Source organism: Mauremys mutica, chromosome 23 (genome assembly GCF_020497125.1).
Source record: "Mauremys mutica isolate MM-2020 ecotype Southern chromosome 23, ASM2049712v1, whole genome shotgun sequence".
In the NCBI taxonomy this organism is placed as follows: domain Eukaryota; kingdom Metazoa; phylum Chordata; order Testudines; family Geoemydidae; genus Mauremys; species Mauremys mutica.
The window spans coordinates 109,718-130,105 of NC_059094.1; the positions used below are offsets into that span (position 1 = coordinate 109,718).

The 20,388-nt window shown below is 50.9% G+C and overlaps 4 non-coding genes across 4 annotated transcripts; 3 read left to right on the forward strand and 1 right to left on the reverse strand.

Moving 5' to 3' along the window:
• Positions 1 to 1,674: 1,674 nt before the first annotated feature.
• On the reverse strand, positions 1,675 to 1,746 carry TRNAG-UCC. Its single transcript has one exon. It is a non-coding gene; the product is annotated as a tRNA-Gly (tRNA).
• Positions 1,747 to 15,349: 13,603 nt separating this feature from the next.
• Positions 15,350 to 15,431, forward strand: TRNAS-GCU. Its single transcript has one exon. It is a non-coding gene; the product is annotated as a tRNA-Ser (tRNA).
• Positions 15,432 to 17,208: 1,777 nt separating this feature from the next.
• On the forward strand, positions 17,209 to 17,282 carry TRNAT-UGU. Its single transcript has one exon. It is a non-coding gene; the product is annotated as a tRNA-Thr (tRNA).
• Positions 17,283 to 19,914: 2,632 nt separating this feature from the next.
• Positions 19,915 to 19,986, forward strand: TRNAM-CAU. Its single transcript has one exon. It is a non-coding gene; the product is annotated as a tRNA-Met (tRNA).
• The last annotated feature ends 402 nt before the right edge of the window (positions 19,987 to 20,388 follow it).

Here is a 20,388-nt window from a genome sequence, read left to right on the forward strand (position 1 = left end):
CACACCCAGAGCATGGACACTGCCCAAGGTGGAGTGTGACCAACCAGATGCAGCCAAGTCATCTCTAGTCACAGGCCATGAGGTGCAGGCCCTTAAAAGGGGAAGGGACCTGTGCTCAGGAGAGCACTCACAAGCTTGTACCTCCAGTGAATACCCTTTGCCCGGACCGTCTGGCCAGTGGTTCTCTGCATTGTATTTCATTGTGCCTCAGGAAGATTTACCTTCATCACACCATCCATAGCTGCACTGTGGGACACTTACCTTGCCGAATCCTGACATCTCCAGTGCTGTGCCTCTCCAGGGAGCATGAGTATGCGAGTGCGAGTGTGACACCCCCCCCCACTTCTTCTTTTGAGCTTAGCTGTCAGTATAATAAATGTGCTGCTTTCTGCCAAACTCTGGTGGGTCATTAGTCCTCCCTACGCTGACTAGCTGGCCCAATTTTGGGTAACACCTACGATAAACTCAACCCCTGCAGGGCAGAGGGTGGTGAAATGAGCTGAGAAAAAGCCTTGGCATCAGCAGGGGAAAGCTAGAGGATCTGGGCCAGGCACCTTTTGAAGCCTTGTGGCTTGGTCTCCTCTGCACTTGGAGGTTGGCCAATGGCGGCCGGCTCTTCCTGCTGCCTCCTCTGCGTGACTTGCCAAAGGAGGGAGTGAGGCAGGAATGGGGCAAAAGAGGAAAGTCGAGCTGAGGAAGGCAGGGCAGAAGCTAAGCGCCTCAGTGCGGCTAAGTGGGGTTAGTAGAGCACCACCATTCGTTCTGCAAAGCCTGGGGAGGTGCGGTTGGCTACTGGGAGGTAGAATCCTGTGCCTTCCTCTTGGCTTCCCAGGGGTGGCTACTTGCAGCCCAGGAGAAGAAGGACGGTTCTGGGTGAAAGGAAGACAAGCAAAGCTCTGTGAGGAAATTTGGGTGTGGGGTGCTGGCTCTGCGCTGGGGGAGGGGGTTGGGGTGCAGGAGAGGTGGCGCTTACCCCGGGCAGTGCAGCTCCCAAAGTGACCGGTACACACAACCCTCTGGCAGCAGCTCCTAGGTGGGCCGTGCCAGGGGGTCTCTGTGCACCACTGCCTGCAGGCACCGCCCCCAGAGCTCCCATTGGCTGCAGTTCCTGGCCAATGGCCGCTGCAGAGTTGGTACTCGGGGCAGGGGCAATGAATGGAGACACTCTCCCCGCCCTGGGGATGGGGACATGCCGGCCACTTCTGGGAGTGGCACGGAGGGACGGAGGCAGAGTGGGCAGGGAGCCACCTTAGTGCTGTTGGCACATCTCTGCACACCCATTGTGGGAGGGGAGCAGAGGGCCTCCATGTGCTGCCTGGGGTAGGGGCAGTGCACAGAGCTGCCTCCCCTCCCGGGTCTATTACAGGAGTGGGTGGGTGGGGTCTTTTGGCCTGCAAGGTGCAGCAGGTCGGACTAGATGATCACACTGGCCCCTTCTGACCTTAAAGGCTCTGAGTCTAAAAGGGAGAGGGAAGTAAAGGAAGTTTTTTAAAAAAATAAACCAAACATTGTAATACCAGGATGACTCCACCTGCTCATTGTATAGTCTTGCCCCTTTCTTCCTCCATTGTGTGTTGAATGACCTGCAGGACATTGATTCTCTCATTTCATTGCTAAACTGATACAATGTGACTGAAATTAAACCAATTCCCAGGGGAGAAAACATCATATTTCTGTATTGGCTGGGAATTGAACCCAGATTAACTGCTTGGAAGGCAGCTATGCTCACCACTATACCACCAGTGCATCTGGCGAAAATGCTCCTTATGCTTGCCTAATGAGGCTAGAGTAGCATTGAGGAGATTTTCTGCTTGTTAAAATGTACTGGATTCTCATCACTAAAAAAAAACCACCTCCATCTTCACTTGGGTTTGAACCATCAGCCTTTCAATTACCCACCAAAGTTGTTAATCACAGGGTATGTCTACACTATGGGATTATTCCAATTTTACAGAAACCAGTTTTTGGAAACAGATTGTATAAAGTCGAGTGCACGCGGCCCCACTAAGCACATTAATTCGGTGGTGTGCATCCATGTACTAAGGCTAGCGTCAATTTCTGGACCGTTGCACTGTGGGTAGCTATCCCATAGCTATCCCATAGTTTCTGCAGTCTCTCCCGCCCATTGGAATTCTGGATTGAGATCCCAACGCCTGACGGGGCAAAAACAGTGTCATGGGTGATGCTGGGTAAATGTCGTCAGTCAATCCTCCCTCTGTGAAAGCAATGGCAGACAATCATTTTGCTCCCTTTTCCCTGGATTGCCCAGGCACACGCCATAGCATGGCAACCGTGGAGCCCGTTCAGCCTTTTTTCACTATCACCATATGTCTACTGGATGGTGCTGACAGACGCGGTACTGCAGCGCTACACAGCAGCATCCCCTTGCCTTTTGCAAGTTGGGAATGGTTGGGTCATTACACTAATTGAATCTATTGGGGATTCCATACTGCGAAGGTTGGACAGGCCTGTGACCAGGGCCGATCCGGAGAACAGAAGGGTGTGCTGTCTACCGGGTGCTAAAATACGGGATGTGGACCTGAGGTTGAAAAGGATCCTAAGAGGAGCGGGTAAGAACCCTTTGATCATCCTTCATGTGGGAACTAATGACACTGCTAGATTCTCCCTAGAAAGGATCAAGGGAGACTATGCCAGGTTGGGTAAGACGCTCAAGGAAATTGAGGCTCAGGTGATCTTCAGTGGGATTCTACCTGTCCCTAGGGAAGGGCGCCAAAGGGGTGACAGGATCGTGACGATTAACAGTTGGCTGAGGGAGTGGTGTTACAAGGAGGGCTTTGGGATGTATGGGCACTGGGAGGCTTTTGGGGACAGACAACTGTTCTCAAGGGATGGGCTCCACCTAAGTAGGGAAGGAAGTAGACTTCTAGGAGGGAGGCTGGCTCATCTGATTAAAAGAGCTTTAAACTAGACACTGGGGGGAGACGGTTGGGAGAGGTCCTGGTGCTCTCCACGCCAAATTTATACATTGGGAGTGAGGACAACAAGATAACAACAGATATAGCCAGAGGGGGGCAGTTACGTGTAAGGAAGAGGGGGGGGACGGATACTAGATCTATAAGACATACTGGAAGTACTGTGTCCCTACCGAGTTGGGTGAAAAGAGTGAGAGGAGCCCAACAGGAAAAATTAGGATGTTTGTTCACCAATGCGAGAAGCTTAGGTAACAAAATGGAGGAACTGGAGCTCCTGGTCCGGGAATTGAAACCGGATATCGTAGGAATAACCGAAACATGGTGGAACGGTAGTCATGACTGGAGTACAGGTATGGAAGGGTATGTGCTGTTTAGGAAAGACCGATGCAAAGGTAAAGGTGGGGGAGTAGCACTGTATATCAATAATGAGGTGAAATGTAATGAGGTAACTAGCAATGCAATGGATAATACAGAGTCTGTTTGGGCAATGGTCACATTGGGGAAGAAAACTACCAGAGCCTCCCCCGAGATAGTGATTGGGGTGTGCTATAGACCGCCGGGATCTAGCTTAGAGACAGATAGAGAGCTCTTTAATGTTTTTAAGGAAGTAAACACTAATAGGAACTGCTTGATCATGGGGGACTTTAACTTCCCGGATATAGATTGGGAAACAAATGCTAGTAATAATAATAGGGCTCAGCTTTTCCTAGACGTGATAGCTAATGAATTCCTTCATCAAGTGGTTGCTGAACCAACAAGGGGGGATGCCATTTTAGATTTGATTTTGGTGAGTAACGAGGACCTTGTTGAGGAAATTGTTGTAGGGGACAACCTTGGCTCGAGTGATCATGAGCTAATTCGTTTCCAAATAAATGGGAGGATAATCAATAGTGCATCTGAGACTAGGGTGTACGATTTCAAAAGGGCTAACTTTACTAAATTAAGGCGACTAGTTAGGGAAGTGGACTGGGCTAACATATTTAGGGATCTAGGGGCAGATGACGCCTGGGGTTACTTCAGGTTGAAGTTGCAGGAGTTGTCAGAGGCATGTATCCCGAGAAGGGGGAAACGGCTCGTAGGTAGCAGTTTTAGACCAAGCTGGATGAGCAAGCGTCTTAGAGGGGTCATTAAGAAAAAACAGAAAGCGTACCAGGAGTGGAAAATGGGAGGGATCAGCAAGGAAACCTACCTTATTGAGGTCAGAGGGTGCAGGGATGCTGTGAGAAAGGCAAAGCGACGAGTGGAGATGGACCTAGCGAAGGGGATTAAAACCAATAGCAAACGGTTTTTTAGCCATATAAATAGGAAGAAAACCAAGAAAGAAGAAGTGGGACCGCTTAAAACTTTAAACGGAGTGGAGATTAGGGATAATCTTGGCATGGCACAATATCTGAACGAATACTTTGCCTCGGTCTTTAATGAGGCTAATGAAGGGCTAAGGAATAGTGATAGAGGGACCGATGGGAATGAAGATATGGGGGTAGACATTACGGTATCTGAGGTAGAAGCCAAACTAGAACAGCTTAACAGAAGTAAATCGGGGGGCCCGGATAATCTTCATCCTAGAATATTAAGGGAATTGGCGAGGGATATTGCTAGCCCGTTAGCGATAATCTTTAATAAATCCCTAAATTCGGGGATTGTACCGATTGACTGGAGATTAGCTAATGTAGTTCCTATATTCAAGAAGGGGAAAAAAAGTGACCCGGGGAACTATAGGCCTGTTAGTCTAACATCTGTAGTATGCAAAGTCATGGAAAAAATCTTAAAAGAGAGAGTGGTTCCGGAGCATGAGGCCGATGGCAACTGGGATAGATTACAACATGGATTTACGAAAGGTAGATCGTGCCAAACCAACCTGATCTCCTTCTTTGAGAAAGTAACAGATTTTTTAGACAAGGGAAATGCGGTGGATCTAATATATCTGGATTTCAGTAAGGCGTTTGATACGGTACCGCATGAAGAATTACTGGTTAAATTGGAAAAGATGGGGATCGAAATGAAAATCCAGAGGTGGATAAGGAGCTGGTTAAAGGGGAGACTGCAGAGGGTAGTATTGAAGGGGGAACTGTCCGGTTGGAGGGGGGTTACCAGTGGAGTTCCTCAAGGCTCGGTTTTGGGTCCGATTTTATTTAATCTATTTATTGCTGACCTGGGAACCAAGAGTAGGAGTGGGCTGATAAAGTTTGCGGATGACACCAAGTTGGGGGGTATTGCCAATTCGGAAGAGGATCGGGATATTCTCCAGGGAGATTTAGATGACCTTGTAAACTGGAGTATTAGTAACAGGATGAAATTCAATAGTGAGAAGTGTAAGGTTATGCATTTAGGGATGACTAACAAGAACTTTAGTTATAAGCTGGGGACGCACCAGTTGGAAGTAACGGAGGAGGAGAAGGACCTAGGAGTCCTGGTTGATCGTAGGATGACTATGAGTAGACAATGTGATGTGGCCGTTAAAAAAGCTAATGCGGTCTTGGGTTGCATTAGGCGAGGTATTTCTAGTAGGGATAAGGAGGTGCTAGTCCCGTTATATAAGGCGTTGGTGAGACCTCATTTGGAGTATTGTGTGCAGTTTTGGTCTCCCATGTTTAAGAAGGATGAATTCAAACTAGAACAGGTACAAAGAAGGGCCACTAGGATGATCCGAGGAATGGAAGGCCTTTCGTATGAAAGGAGACTTGAGGAGCTCGGTTTGTTTTCCTTAACCAAAAGAAGGATAAGAGGAGATATGATTACACTCTTTAAATACATCAGAGGGATAAATACCAGGGAAGGAGAGGAATTATTTCAGCTCAGTGCTAATGTGGACACGAGGACGAACGGATATAAATTGTCAGTCAGGAAATTCAGGCTTGAAATTAGACGAAGGTTTCTAACCATCAGGGGAGTGCAATACTGGAACAGCCTACCGAGGGAAACAGTGGGGGCGAAGGACCTCCATGACTTTAAGATTAAGCTAGATAAGTTTATGGAGGAGATGGTATGATAGGATAACGGGTTTAGTCAATAGGTCAATTAAGTGCCACACTGGTAAATAGTACAATGGGTCAATGGTATGATATAACCTTTTCCAGAGAGTTTGGCTGGAGAGTCTTGCCCGCATGCTCGGGGTTCAGCTGACCGCCATATTTGGGGTCGGGAAGGAATTTTCCTCCAGGGAAGATTGGCAATGGCCCTGGAGGTTTTTCGCCTTCCTCCGAAGCATGGGGCAGGGGTCGCTTGCTAAGGAGTGGGTGGATCGGCTTATGTGGCCTGCATCTTGCAGGAGGTCAGACTAGATGATCATAATGGTCCCTTCTGATCTTGAATTCTATGATTCTATGATTCTATTTCCCTATGTTAAGTTCTCCTCACACCTTCTATGGGCCATCTTAATTATCACTTCAAAAAGTTTTTTTTCTTCCTGCTAATGATAGCTCATCTCAATTGATTAGACTTTTCCTGTTGTTATGCATACTTCCACCTTTTCATGTTCTCTGTATGTATAAATATCTCCTGTCTGTATGTTCCATTCTATGCATCCGAAGAAGTGAGCTGTAGCTCACGAAAGCTCATGCTAAAATAAATTTGTTAGTCTTTAAGGTGCCACAAGTACTCCTGTTCTTTTAGCAAAGATGGTTACCAGCCATACTGTCCCGTCTGCTGCTTTGCAACTTGACAATGACAATTGCCAGTTATACTGTACCGTTTGTTGCTGTCATGGGTGCTCCTGGCTGGCCTCGGTGAGATCGGCCAGGTGCGCATGGACAAAAATGGGAATGACTCCCCAGGTCATTCCCTTCCTTAAGTTTTGTCTAAAGGGAGAGTCAGTCCTGTCTGGACTATCGGGCAAGCCTACTAAAGAACCAGAGAGGCAAATGGCCGCTACAGGTCAGAGCCCCAGACACCCCACAGAAATGATGAGCTGCATGCCATTCTAGGGGGTGCCCCTGAAACAACCCCACCCATTGCTTCCCTCCTCACCCACCCCTCCTGCGCTACTGTGGCAGTTATCCGCCCATTTCTGTGATGAAGTAATAAAGAATGCAGGAATTTGAAACAATACTGACTTTATTGCCTCTGCAAGTAGAGCTCAAATGGGGGAGGGGAAGGCAACCTCCAGCTGCTATGATATTCCAGGCAGGACTGAATCTCCATTAGACAAAGCTTAAAGAAGAGAATGACCTGGGAGTCATTCCCATTTTTGCCCAGGCGCCCCGGGCGACCACACCGAGGCCAGCCAGGAGCACTCACGGGATGACGATGACTGATACCAGTCCTACTGTACCGTCTGCTGTCTGGAAGGGAAGGGAAGGGGATGCTGCTGTGTAGCGCTGCAGCACCGCGTCTGACAGCAGCATCCAGTAGACATACGGTGACATTGAAAAAAGGCAAGAAATGATTTTTTCCCCTTTGCTTTCACAGGAGGGGGGAGAGGGGGTGAACGACATATACCCTGAACCACCCGTAACAATGTTTTTGACCCTTCAGGCTTTGGGAACTCAGCCAAGAATTGAAATGGTTTTCGGAGAGTGGGGGAACTGTGGGATAGCTACAGACGTCAGTCGCCCCTCCCTCCGTGAGCGTCCATTTCATTCTTTGGCTTTCTGGTACGCTTGTCTCAGCTCCTTAAGTTTCAGCACTGTATTGAGTCCCTGTTGTGGCCTCTGTCTATCATAGCCTTGGAGATTTTTTCAAATGCTTTGGCATTTTGTCTTTTGGAACCGATTTCTGATAGAACAGATTCATCTCCCCATACAGAGATCAGCTTCAGTATCTCCCATACGGTCCATGCTGGAGCTCTTTTTTGATTCTGGGACTTCATGGTCACCTGTGCTGATCAGCGCTCCACGCTGGGCAAACTGGAAATTAAATTCAAAAGTTCGCAGGGCTTTTCCTGTCAACCTGGCCAGTGCATCCGAGTTCAGATTGCTGTCCAGAGCGGTCACAATGGTGCACTGTGGGATAGCACCCGGAGGCCAATACCATTGAATTGCGGCCACACTAACCCTAATCCGACACGGCAATACCGATTTCAGCGCTACTCCCCTCGTCGGGGAGGAGTACAGATACCGGTATTAAGAGCCCTTTATATCGATATAAAGGGCTTCGTTGTGTGGACGGGTGCAGGGTTAATGCGATTTAACGCTGCTCAATTCGATATAAACTCGTAATGTTGAGCACAGGGCCGGCTTTAGGCCGATTTGCCCGATTCCCCCGAATTGGGCCCTGCGCCGGCAGCGTCTCTCCCGGAAGCAGCAGCTGTTGTTGCTAGGCAACGAGAGACCCTGGCCGGCTGAGGCAGAGGCAGCCGCGTGGGTGTTGCAGGTCAGGAGGGGGAGGGGAGGAGGCACATGTGCTTTGCAGCCTTCCTTCCCCTCCCCCACCCCCAGCACTCACCTGGAGGAGACGCCGAGGGAGCTTCCGGTCCGGTGGGAGACAGGAATCTCTGCCGTGCACCTCACTCACCTGAGCAGCTGCTGGGGCTTCCAGCCGTGAGTGTCTGACCCTGTGATTCCCCGGAGGGTTGTAATATTGGGCTGGTGTGGTGGTTTTCGTGGTGTTGCTGTTTGAGGGTGAGTCGGTGCCTGCCTGTGTCTGGTTCAAAACTAAAGTCGGGATCATGTAACCCAGGAAAAAAGCCCCGAGCCGGTACTTAGTGCTGTGAACTCCAGGTGAGAGAGAGAGGGAGGTTTGGAGGAGGAAACCAAATACATCAAGAGGGGAGAATGCGAAAGGTCTGCAACACGGCAGGCTGAGACTTATCCCCCCCCACTTCCTGGCAAGAGGGGAAACTGAGGCACGGGGTGATCTGATTCCCCTCTCCAAATTATTTTGCAAAGGAAGGGGACTGGGGCTCCTATCCAGACCAGTTCCCTTCCCATCAACTCTGCTTTCCCTGCTGCAAGACCGCTGTAGGGGCTGAATATTTCCATTCAACTATGGCGCCTTCATTTGCCCTACAACAATAAATTAGACCGGCTTGGTGGAGGGGCTATTCCCTCCTCAAAGCTGTGTGGATATTAAGGGTTTTTTGAGGGGGGGCATGATAATATTCCAGGTCAATCAAATGCCCAGCTCAGCTTTCTAGCCATCCAGCAGCTCTAGGGCAGGGAAGGGAGGTGCTATTGGTGCAGAGTGGTTGCAAAACAGGGGTGAATTTAGCGGGGGGAGTCCGGTTGAAATCCCGCCTCATGCAGCCATACAGAATCGCTGGCAGTGCTGGGAGAGGCCAGGAGTGGAAACAGGTGGCCTGGGGGTGGGGGGACATTTGCCCTCAGTTCTGGGCTCTGGGATGGACTAGGCTGGGTGGTGGGTTCAGTCTAGTCTTCCAGCCTGTTGCTCTCGCTGGGGTTTGTGGTTTTCATCTGGCTCCACCGAAAAGAGCAAACAAGCCCAGTAGAAAAGGGGAGTGAGAGAGGCGGGAAAGGGTGTGTAATGGGTTAAAGTGACCCATCAACGAAAGAGTAAAACCAGAGTTTGACTGGGTTTCCCCCAGCCACCACTCCTGCAAACACTGGGCAAGGGGCAGCCCCATTCCCCACCGAGGCTGTGGTGAGGGGCAGCAGAGGAGGAAGGAAGCCACATGTGATGGCAGTCCCCTCCCAGCATCCACCACCCCCTCTCCGGCCCCCAAAATCTATCCCAGAGCCTGCACCCAGCCCTCCGCACTCCCTCCCAGAGCCTGCACCCCTCCACCCTTCCTGCACCCCACCCTGTGCCCCAGCCCAGAGCCTGCACGCAGCACCCAAACTCCGTCCCACTCAGCCTGGGCAAAGCTCTTCTCCGTCTGGCTCCCAGCCCCTCTCCAAGGGTTGCAGCTGTCTGGAGGTGCTGCCTTCCACACCTTCCTCATTCACACCTCATTCATTCAACAGGGCAACTGATTACAAAGTGGGGGGAAGATCTTATTCTACTTCTAGCAAAAAGACATTTTTCTTTTACCTTAATTACACTACCTTTAGGGCCTGCTATAACATATTACCAAGGTTCAATACAAAGTCATATAAAAGTTATACAAAAATGCATAATGCAGAGATTTATCTACAACTGCATTGATTGACTTCTGTGTGCAGTAATATAGTGACCCCTGGGTCTTTGAATGAGGCTTTATACTTGGGTGAAGGGTGAGGGGGTAAGTGGCGGGTGGACAAAGAGGCGAGCAGTGAGCCAGCAGGGGCTCTAGGGGCGGGCATGGGGGTTTCTGACAGGGGAGGGAGAAGGTGAAAGGAGGCAAGTGGTGGGGGGGACTGACTAGGAGGGATGCAGCAAGCCAGCAGGGGGCTAGGGGGTGAAGAGGGGTGTGATGGTGGGGCTGAGCAGGGAGGGGGGCAGGTCCTATTTTACTGCTGTGATCTGGTCACCCCATGTGTGCCGTTTCTTCCTCCCCCCGCCCCTGAACCTTGTTTCGATGGGGCGGAGCTGGGGAAGGAGGGTTTGTTTCCACGGGACCGGGCGGCGCTGGGGGGGGAAGGAGGGGGCAATTTTATATTAATAAAGAAATATTTATAAATTTTAATAAAATAAACAGTGAAGAAAATCAGTTGGAGAACTATCAAAACAAATTATTTTCCTAATATGAAAGTGCATATCAGCTAATTAATATATGATGCAATGTATGTAATAGATAATTTTGTTATTATTTATATAGTAATGGAAAGTAAATAATACATGGAAGAAATGAAAGGGGTTTTTTTAAGGGTTTTTTTGTTTTAGTCATCCCTGCCGGGGCCCCATCGAAACTGTTCGAATTGGGCCCCACACTCCCTAAAGCCGCCCTGACAATGAGGCTAATCATCTAGTGGAACAAGCTCCGCAAGGGACGTGGTTAATTCCCCATCACTGCTGTGTGTAAATGAAGACCGCAGCTCTTGCTGCAAGACACCTGGTGTGTGGGTGTCCCTGTTCCCCCTTCAGAGCCTGTGGTACATGGTGCTTCCCTCCTCCCAGTTCAAGATCCCCATCATGTGGGTGCTCCCATCCAGGATCTCTGGGGGGGTGTCTCTGTCCCCCACCCCATGAACTAGCTCCAGTGTGTAGTTTCCCCTGCCTGGCCCCATCCAGGATCTGTGGGTGTCTCTGTTCCCCTTTTCAAGATCCGTGTTGCTTGGGTGTTGCTTCCCTCAAGTCAGAATCCCCAGTGTGTGGGTGCTCCCATCCCCCCTGCAGGCTCTGCGGGGGGTGTCTGTATAAAAAGAGACCAGGTCGCACTGTCTTGCCCAGGCTACACTGCAGGGGCTATTCACAGGTGCGACCCCCTACTGATCGGCACAGGAGTTTTAACCTGCTCCATTTCCGACCGGGGATGGTTCACCTCTCCTTAGGCAACCTGGGGACCCCAAGCTTCCCTGGAATCACCATGTTGATACCAAACTTAGTGTGGACATCCGATCGGCACAGCCCCCTGCAGCCCAGAACTCCTGAGCTCAAGCGATCCACTGGCCTCAGCCTCCCCAGAAGCTGGGATCACAGGCACCAGCCACAGAGCCTGGCTGGTTATAGCGTCTCCCGCTTCCAATTTCAGGCTCAGCCTGGGAGCTCTGCGCTCTGAGCGGGTGGAAGTGGGGCCTGGAACTGAGCTGATGCGCTGAGGGTTATTTGCACTGTGCGCTTCACATGGAGGTGAAAACACGGGGCACAGATCTTTGAGCACAACCCTCGTCCTGAGCAATGGGTGAGTGGGGGGGGGGCTGCATAAAGAGAGACCGGCTCTCCCTGGTGGGGCTGTAGTGGCTCTTCACAGGGGCAGTCCCACTGCCAATTGGTACCAGAGTTTTGCCAGCCTCCTTTCCTGGGCGGGCTCCTCTCTCCCTAGGGGGAACTGGTGGCCCCAAACTTCCCAGAAACCAGCATAGCGAGGCCAACCTGAGCACAGACACCTGCTCAGCACCCCGGGGTGCAGCCCTGAACTCCGGCAATCAGCTACACTCAGCTGCCCACCCAACAAGCGTTACACGCAGGGGCCTTCGTGCCCCACGTGTTCAGGTCCCTCCCAGTGCCAGCTTTAAACTCCGCTGCTCAGTTCTAAGCTTTGGCCACATGGGGGCAGCCTGGAGCTCAGCCAACGCCTCCCGTTGCTGGTTGCGTTTCCCGCTCCTCGTGGCAGGTTCACACCCCGCAGGCAGATCTCTGAATCGGAGCCGAACCGTTCCCCAAATCCAGCGCTTTAGCAGCAGCTTTGCTAGGAAAGCGCTGACGTCCCCAAGTAAAGTAAGAGCCAGGGCGCTGGGTCCAGGAGCTTCTCTTGGGCCCCTCACCGTGGTGTCTGTCAGGCACAAGGGGAAACCAGGGAAATGTTTTCATGGCGTTTAAGGGCAGAAGGGGCCATTAGCTCAGCTAGTCTGACCCCCGAATAACACAGAATTACACCATGACACATATTGATCCCACAGACCTTAGACAGATCAAAGCGTTTCAGCCCTCAGGAAGGAGGCTAAACTGGGTACCAGAGGCAGCGAACAAGGGGCCCCCAAGGCAATGGCAGGGAGCTGACGAGGTGAAATATGCCCAGATGATCCCAGCAGGTGACCCACCCCCATGCTGCAGAGCTGGGAGTCCCTGATCCTCCTGCCCTTAAGAATCTCTGGTGGCTTCCGCTTAGTGTTTAGAAACTCCTTTTTGTCCCTATCTCTGCTGGCCTTAGATTTCTCCTCCTGTCTCTTTTTTGACAGCTCAGATGAGGTGGCCGAGTGGTTAAGGTGATGGACTGCTAATCCATTGTGCTCTGCACGCATGGGTTCAAATCCCAAAGGAAGGGATCACTGCCTGAGCACTATTTCAGCCCCACATTTTTGGGTGGACCTCCCACAGTGGGAGCTGCCGAGCACTCCCCAGCAACACACACACACACAAAGGACAAAAGAAGCAAGAGACAAAGAGAAAGGAGGGATAGATGGAGGAAAAGGTGAAACAAAAAGGACAAACCTTAATGTCCCCACTGATTCTATGGGACAAAATCCCAAGTGTGAAATAAAATTCTGCCTCCTTAAGCTCGTGTTTTCCATGCCTAGAATTCAACTGTCACCTGATGGATCAGACTGAACAGGTTTCAAACCTCGAGGAGGCTCTTACCTTCTAAACAGGGACGGCTGTTTTCTAGTAAAATCGCTAAAAGGGAAGGAGAAAACTCGAAAGAGGTTCCTCCTGGCGCTCACATCTGTGAACCCGAATACTCTCTCAGTCGTCAAAGAAAGACCTGGAGAAGGAGACTTGCTGAAGCAAAGCCACAGGGGTCTCTGAGGTTTCCCTGGCCCCTCGCCCCTCTCCTGCCTGGCTGATGTCAGCATCTCTCTGTGAGGTCACCACCTCCCCACCACCTCTGACCAATAGTCTGAGGTCCTGCAAAAGGCCTTTGTGATGTCACTGCCACACCCCTCCCTTGCTGTGCTAATGTCCTGCCCCTGGCCAGGCACTTTGGAGGTTTGAACTACTCCCTGTGGATCACCCCACTCAAGGAGCGTTCGTTCTAGGAAGCAAGCCGGCTAGACAGGAAAACATCAGACGCTGCTCCCAATGCTACACTCAGTTTTTCAGAAATTAGTCGACTTTATGGCCAGAAGAGACGATTAGAGCATCTAATCTGACCACTTGAGGATCACTTGAGCTGCAGTCAAGCAACCTACCACTGAGCTATACCCCCACAATGACCTGAGTAGGGAATCGTGATTTTCAGGACTTTGAAGGACAAACCCTGATTCATCGAGCTCCTTTGCCATTCCCAGACCACAGGTGGTTTTAAAAATGGGGTTTGATTAAACTTCTTAAATGTGGTAAACACCACAGCTTGCACACCCACCGATATAGCTTCTCCCACTGACATAGCTGCCACCTCTTGCAAAGTGGATTAACTGCACCCACAGGAAAACTCTCTCCCATCAGCATAGAGCAGTGGTTCTCAAGCTGTGGGTCAGGCCCCCAAAGTGGGACGTGACCCTGTTTTAATAGGGTTGCCAGGGCTGGCGTTAGACTTGTTGGGGCCTGGGGCTGAAGCCAAACGTCTGAGCCCCACCACCCAGGGCTGAATCCTTCAAGCTCTGGTTTTGCCCTCCCCTAACTGGGGCAGGGCTCAGGCTTTGTCTCCCCTGCCTCTGCTCAGTGTGGAGGGTCTTGGTTCCTCTTTCCAGGGCCATGGAGTAAGTTTTTTTTTGGCAGAAGGGGGTTGCAGTGAAAGGAAGTTTGAGAAACGCTGGCATAGAGCCTCTGAATATGTCTAGACTTGGCTCCCTGTGGCAGATCAGACACTGGAAGTGCAGCCATGGAGACACCACACCCCAGCCTTGCCTAACAGGCAAGAATCAAACCTCCACAGAAAGACGCCCGTTGCTTTCTAACCCATCTCCCTAAGCCCTCAGCCACCACCACTTAACAAAGGGGCTTTTCTACACTATGGTTCTGGTCTCACTGAAGGGTCATTTCCAGTTGTTTGCTCAGACCAGCATTAGGGAAAATGGTGCCCTGGGCAAAGCTTGTACTTTGGCACTTCCCCATGGCCCCTGGACGATCCCCACTCCCCCTTTACCGCTAGCTCCTGCACTCCCAACCCTTGCACCTCCTTCACCCCTAACTCCTGCCCCTCCTGTGCCCCCTTTGCCCTTAACTCCCTGGGCCACCAGCCATTGCCCCTCTCCTGCAGCCCCTTCACATGGCTCCAGTGCTGGGGGCCCCGCACTTGTTCTCCCTTTCCCTGGGCTTTGGCATCACTAGCCCCTGCTTAGCGAGTAGGGTTCAGTGGTCCCCAAAATGTGGGGCATGACTCCTAGGGGGACACAGAGGAACATTCATGGGGTCACCTCAGGGCCTGAGCCAGCCCCCATGGAGGGAGCACCACTCAGCCCCACTCTGCCCCAGCTCTTCCCCAACCCCACCCTCAGCCTGGGGCTCTGGCTCCCAGCTCTGCCTCGACCCCCTTACCCCTGTCTGCACCCCTCTCCCCAGCAAGCAACAGCCCCACTCCCAGCCTCAGTTCTTGACTGCAGCTTCCAAGGGGCCACAGCCATGGCTAAGAGGGCACAGTGTGAAATGTTTGGGGACCACTGGTTTAGAGTGATTTTCTCAATCACTTCTATGAAGTCCAATAAAAGCTATTCCTCACCCACCCACCCCTCCATCAGGACAGTCTAGGTATGTTCTGCTGCCCTTCACTCATGCAGGAAGGATAATAACATTTCATTCCACTCAATCCTAAAGTGATTTGTATCCCACCACCAGCTGAAACTGGTCATTTTGGGAAAGCAGCCCCATCATGCTGCATACCTAGGCAGAGTAGGTGTGTCTGTGCAAACACGCTCTGTTCCTGAAGTCTTTCCCCCAGCTCCTCACTAGATGTGAGGGGGGAGCTCATTCAGCCTCTGCTTCTGCGTAGTATTTAAAAACTCCTTATTGTCCCTAGCTCTGCTGGCCTTAGATTTCTCCTCCTGTCCTTTTTTAACAGCTCAGATGAGGTGGCCGAGTGGTTAAGATGATGGACTGCTAATCCATTGTGCTCTGCACACATGGGTTCATATCCCATCCTCATCAAATGCATTTAGTTCTCACCCCTCCTTTGTAGACAACCATCTCCCCCTTTGGTACAATGACAGCTCAAACAATCTTGCTTCTTGCAAACAAAAACCTTCTCAGAAACTCAGAACTCCCTTGCTTTAAATAAAATGTCTAAATCCCAGATTTCTTTAAAAAAGAAATTCTCTAGTGCTGTATTTCTTAGTTTTTATCTCAAGAGGTAACATCCTCATCTTCTCCCCCAAACACCCTGGGACCTGCCCAAATTATTAAAATACCCTCAACCCGAGCAAGGCCAGAGCAGTGAACCAGAGCTAGTGTCTAGGCCAAGCTGTTCTGAAGGCGGCAACTCAAACATTTTCTCCCTGCTTCCCTTGGCAAGGTCTGACTGAGAAAACAAAATTCCCCAAACTGAAAATTTTCTGCTGAAAAACTAATACTAGTCTGTTTGGGGACTTTGGTTTGCAAGTATTATTGTTATTATTCTCTTCTGATTTCTGAATCAGTTCAGTCTTTGTCCTCCAGGTGTGTTTGCAGCTGCTGAGTTGTGGGGGAGAGAGGCCAAGTCATGATGTCTCTTCCCCTCTTTCATAGTTTCTTCCAACTTGCTAGGAAGCTCCTTTGCTACGATGTGAGTCAAGCAGTGTCCATTGTCTCTGTGCTATCTCGGAGAAGTCTGTATTGTACACGGTTCCTGGGATAGTCCTTGGGACTGTGGATCCCTTCAATGGGCCAGCAGCGAGTCTGGCTCCTCCCTTGTCACACCTGAAAGGCTGGTGGGGGGCATTTCCCAACCTCATAACATATCTCAGTAACGCACACAGAGCAAAACTTCATAACTTCCCAACCAATGCGAGCACACACAATCCAACACGATATTAATTTTCAACAGATCAAGACTTTTGAAATGATACGTCACAAGGCAGACTTTGTACAAACCATGTCATCATTATATGAGAGTGGTGAATATGGGGCTTCCAGGTGCTGCTTTGAGCACAGCGTGCCACACCTGGGCTTACATTGCAATGGAGACGTACCCTTAGAGACCATCTCTCCTGGGATAAAGATGGCCCACACCTGACTCTCTGCCAATCCCCACTGGGCCCTGACAAGTGTTGTTTGTGTTTGTATTCTATAAAGCAGAGGAGCAGATGAAGTTTTGCTCCCAAGGTGTGTGTGTGATTCTTTGGACAGGTCTACACTACAAAATTAGGTTGGTGTAATTACATTACTTAGGCTGGCAATGCAGTTCTATCAAGCTAATCCCGGTATAGATAGTGGCTCAGCTGTCAGAACTTTCTGGAGCTATGAAAGGGGAGGGGCCCATGGCTCTGTAGCAGGAATGCAGGGCAGGTGAGTTCACGGCAGGCATGGTGAGATACTGGTGGAGGCCAGTTATGGTGATATAATGACCAGCAGCATTTACACTGACATTTGTCACTTTAAGTTTGCTGCAAAAAGCTCTAGGCCTCTCGTCGAGGTGGTTTTATTTTGTCACCAAAACAGGGCAATTTTGTCGCCAGATGTGGTATTGCAGTGTGTGCACCAGCCACAAGCTGCCGACCGAGGGAGCGTTGTGTGTTTTTCACAAATCTGAGCAATATAATGATGCTGAAGTAACCTTGTAGTGCAGACCTGGCCAAAGATTCTCTCTCACACACACACACACACACACAAGGAAAACCTCACCTGCTCCTCTGCTTTGCAGAATCCAAACACAAGCAAAGCTTTTCAGGCCCCAGTGGGGATGGCAGGGAGTCAGGTGTGGGCAGACAGTGTGTTGCTGCCACAGGCAGGCACCATGGCTTAGCTGGCTAAAGCACCTGTCTTGTAAACAGGAGATCCTGCGTTCAATTCCCAGTGGTGCCTTATTGATGAACTCTCGGGCAACCTGGTATTGGCTACTGTGGGAGGAAAAACACAGAGCTCTTTGGTCCAGCCCAGTATAGTTGTTTAAATTATACTCACAGGCACTGATAACAGACTTACTGAAAGTTTGGGAGTTAAGAGCTGATAGGTCAGTGTTCCAGCCTGTCACAGATGATCCTGCTTCCTCTGGGACAGGGGCAGGTCTGGGCTCTCACACAGAATGGCTCATTGTGGCTGCCAGAACCTGTGGGCGGCTCATTTAGTTTACACCGAGGGTTGAGTCCTGCTTTGTGCACCGTGTGTGAGAATGAAAATCCTAAACCACCCTTTGAAATAACGAATGCAGCAAGACGTGTTATTGTCCCTGCCCCAAAGCAGACAGACCAATGGAGAAATGCCATTGAGTCCAGGGTAATACTCCCCTGCCATTTTACCTTGTTTGCTTGCTAAATTCCCTCCCAACCTTGAGGGCTCCCAGAGCCCGATATTGAGCTTGAGCTGAGATGTCTACGCTGCAAATTTACCACCCCACAGCCCTAGCCTGGGAGCCTGCACTGGCACGGGACAGCCGTGGGTGTTTCATTGCAGTGTGGACATAGCCTAGCATTATGTCTACACTGCCATTAACACACCCAAGTCACTATTCTCAAACCCTGGGTCAGTTGATTCAGGCTTGTGCTGCAGGGTTATAAAATAACAGCGTAGACACTTGGGCTTCAGCCCAGCCTCTGAGACCCCACGAGGGGTGAGGGTCTCCGAGCCTGGGCTCCAGTCTGAGCCCAGATGTCTGCGCTGTAGTTTTTAGCTCCACAACCTGAGCCCCAGGATCCCAAATCAGACCATCCAGGCTAGTGGGATTTTATCACAGTATAGATGCCCTCTCAGGATATGTCTACACTGCAATGTAAGTCCAGGGTTAGCAGAAGTCATGTCAGCAGCCCCAACACATAAACATAAACCACAAGGGAAAGACCCAACCCCCAAATATGGCTCGAACCACCATCCTTTCGGTTAACAGCCGAACGCGCTGATCCATTGCGCCACAGAGACACAGAGGGGCAAGGCTGTATTGAGCACAAAAGCCGGGAATCAGCTCAGGGTACGGTATAACACATCCATGCAGTGGTTAGCCAAGCAACAGCAAGAAACTGGACTGGTATGGAGCGAAAGTTCTGTGGGAAGGAACCGAAAAGAGCACCGGGGCTGTGGTACAGCGCTCGCATACGCTTTCTTTGGCCTGTTTTGCTGGAAGAGTTAGCAGAGCGAGATTGTTAGTCACAGGTCAGTGGGTGGGTTTATGCAAATCCTGGACTCTTGGACGGGGGCAGGGGAAGGGGCACACGACTTCTGTGGCACATGCACCACCTCTGCAACTAATCTTTGCTACCTCACTCTCTAACAACACTCCTTTTACTTCTCAGGAGCAAAACACACCTTGAAAAACATCTAACAGCATAAGCTTAGAGTGAGCAACTACAGCACTAACAACAATTTGAAAAGATTCAAAACCGCCTCTATCTTTCCACACCAGGGACACCAGAAAGAACATCAGCAGCACCTACAAGACACCAACAAACATCCATTTCTACCTCCCTCCACACGCTGCCATTAGGAACCCATACCCCTTAATGGTGAGTACTTTTCAGGCGAGGGTGACGCTCTCAGGCCTCAACTGCCAGGTACAGTTACTCTGGCCTTGATCCAAAATCAACAGGAAAATACACTGGATTACTCCTGCCCCAATAACAAAGAGACTGGGGATCCCGCAGCAGCTGAAATGACCGTTTGGACAAACACTCCCATCATGCAATCCGGGGTGGGTGTAACCATGCAAATGACATCAGCCCCAAAAGACCTTGACGACAGCTCACCAACAGATGGCAGGGTAGACTTCATACTGACCCTGCTTCAACTAGATTGTGGCAAAGATTCCAAAACACCGAACGTTAAAACTCACCTAACGCGGGTCAATCCATCCTCATCGTCGTAACCGCTCGTTATACTCCACACCCGAACGTAGCCCTCATATGGACAACATACCCTCCTAACTCAGTGTCTGTATGTTAACCTTTTACCCCCAGTCAGGGCTCTTGCAGATTATGTATTCCTTATGCCACCCCATTTTAAACCGAACTTTGCTCCCCTTGGGTAAGCTGTACGTTGTTCCCTGAGCACCAGAAACTTCTATGCCGAAACTCTGTACCGTACACTTTTTTTTCCTTTGAACCTCATCTTAATAAAATGCTGACTTTTGTTCGAGATCCCGGCTCCTCTTCCTTTGCAAGGCGTGTGCGTTCGCTCCGCGTTTTAGTCTGCTAATACAGCGGGGGGCGATTGAGCCAGAGGTGCTTGCCTCCTGCAGGCACGGATCCAAGGCTGAACCTCGTCCCTCACAAGCTTGAAAGCTTAACTGAAAACAGTTTAAGAAGTGCTCCGGTCTCCGGCACTCAGCTACCCAGCTCCCAATGGGGTCCAAACCCCAAATAGATCCCTTTTACCCTGTAGAAGCTGTAAAATCCTGTGACCAGGGCAGCTGCCTAGCAGCCTGCGCATCTGCCTGCCAGAGCGAGGGCGCGTAAGGCACGAATCCGGGTAGTGGCAGCTAGGTGGCAGGGGGAGAGTGTAAAGAAGCAGCAGAGTGGCACAGTGGGAGTGTGCTGGGCCCATAACCCAGAGGTCGATGGATCGAAACCATTCTCTGCTATGTGTGCACTTGTTTCTTTTCCCTCTGGGCCTTCAAGCGAGCCGGTGACCAGCAGAGCCCCAAGATCCTAGGCCATGAGGCAAGAGGTGGCTGAGGCGAAGCGGCGGCCTGCCAGGGAGCTCCCCGGCACCTCTGGCTGCCTGGGCTGAAGGCAAGAGGCAGGCCTGGGCGTGGTGAGGAATGAGGCTGCAGTAATTCCTGGTCCCCTTTTCCCACCACCCCGGCAGGCGGCTGCTGCGGGAGAACACAAGGGAGGCTCTGGGGGCGCTAGGCAGCGCTGTGTGTGTGGCTGTCAGGGGAAAGAGCCGAGGCTCCCGACTCGACCTGCCATTGACTCGCGTGGCTCTGCACGGCTGTCAGCCGGGGTGGGCCAGGCCGCGGACGTGACTCAGGCTTGGGCCG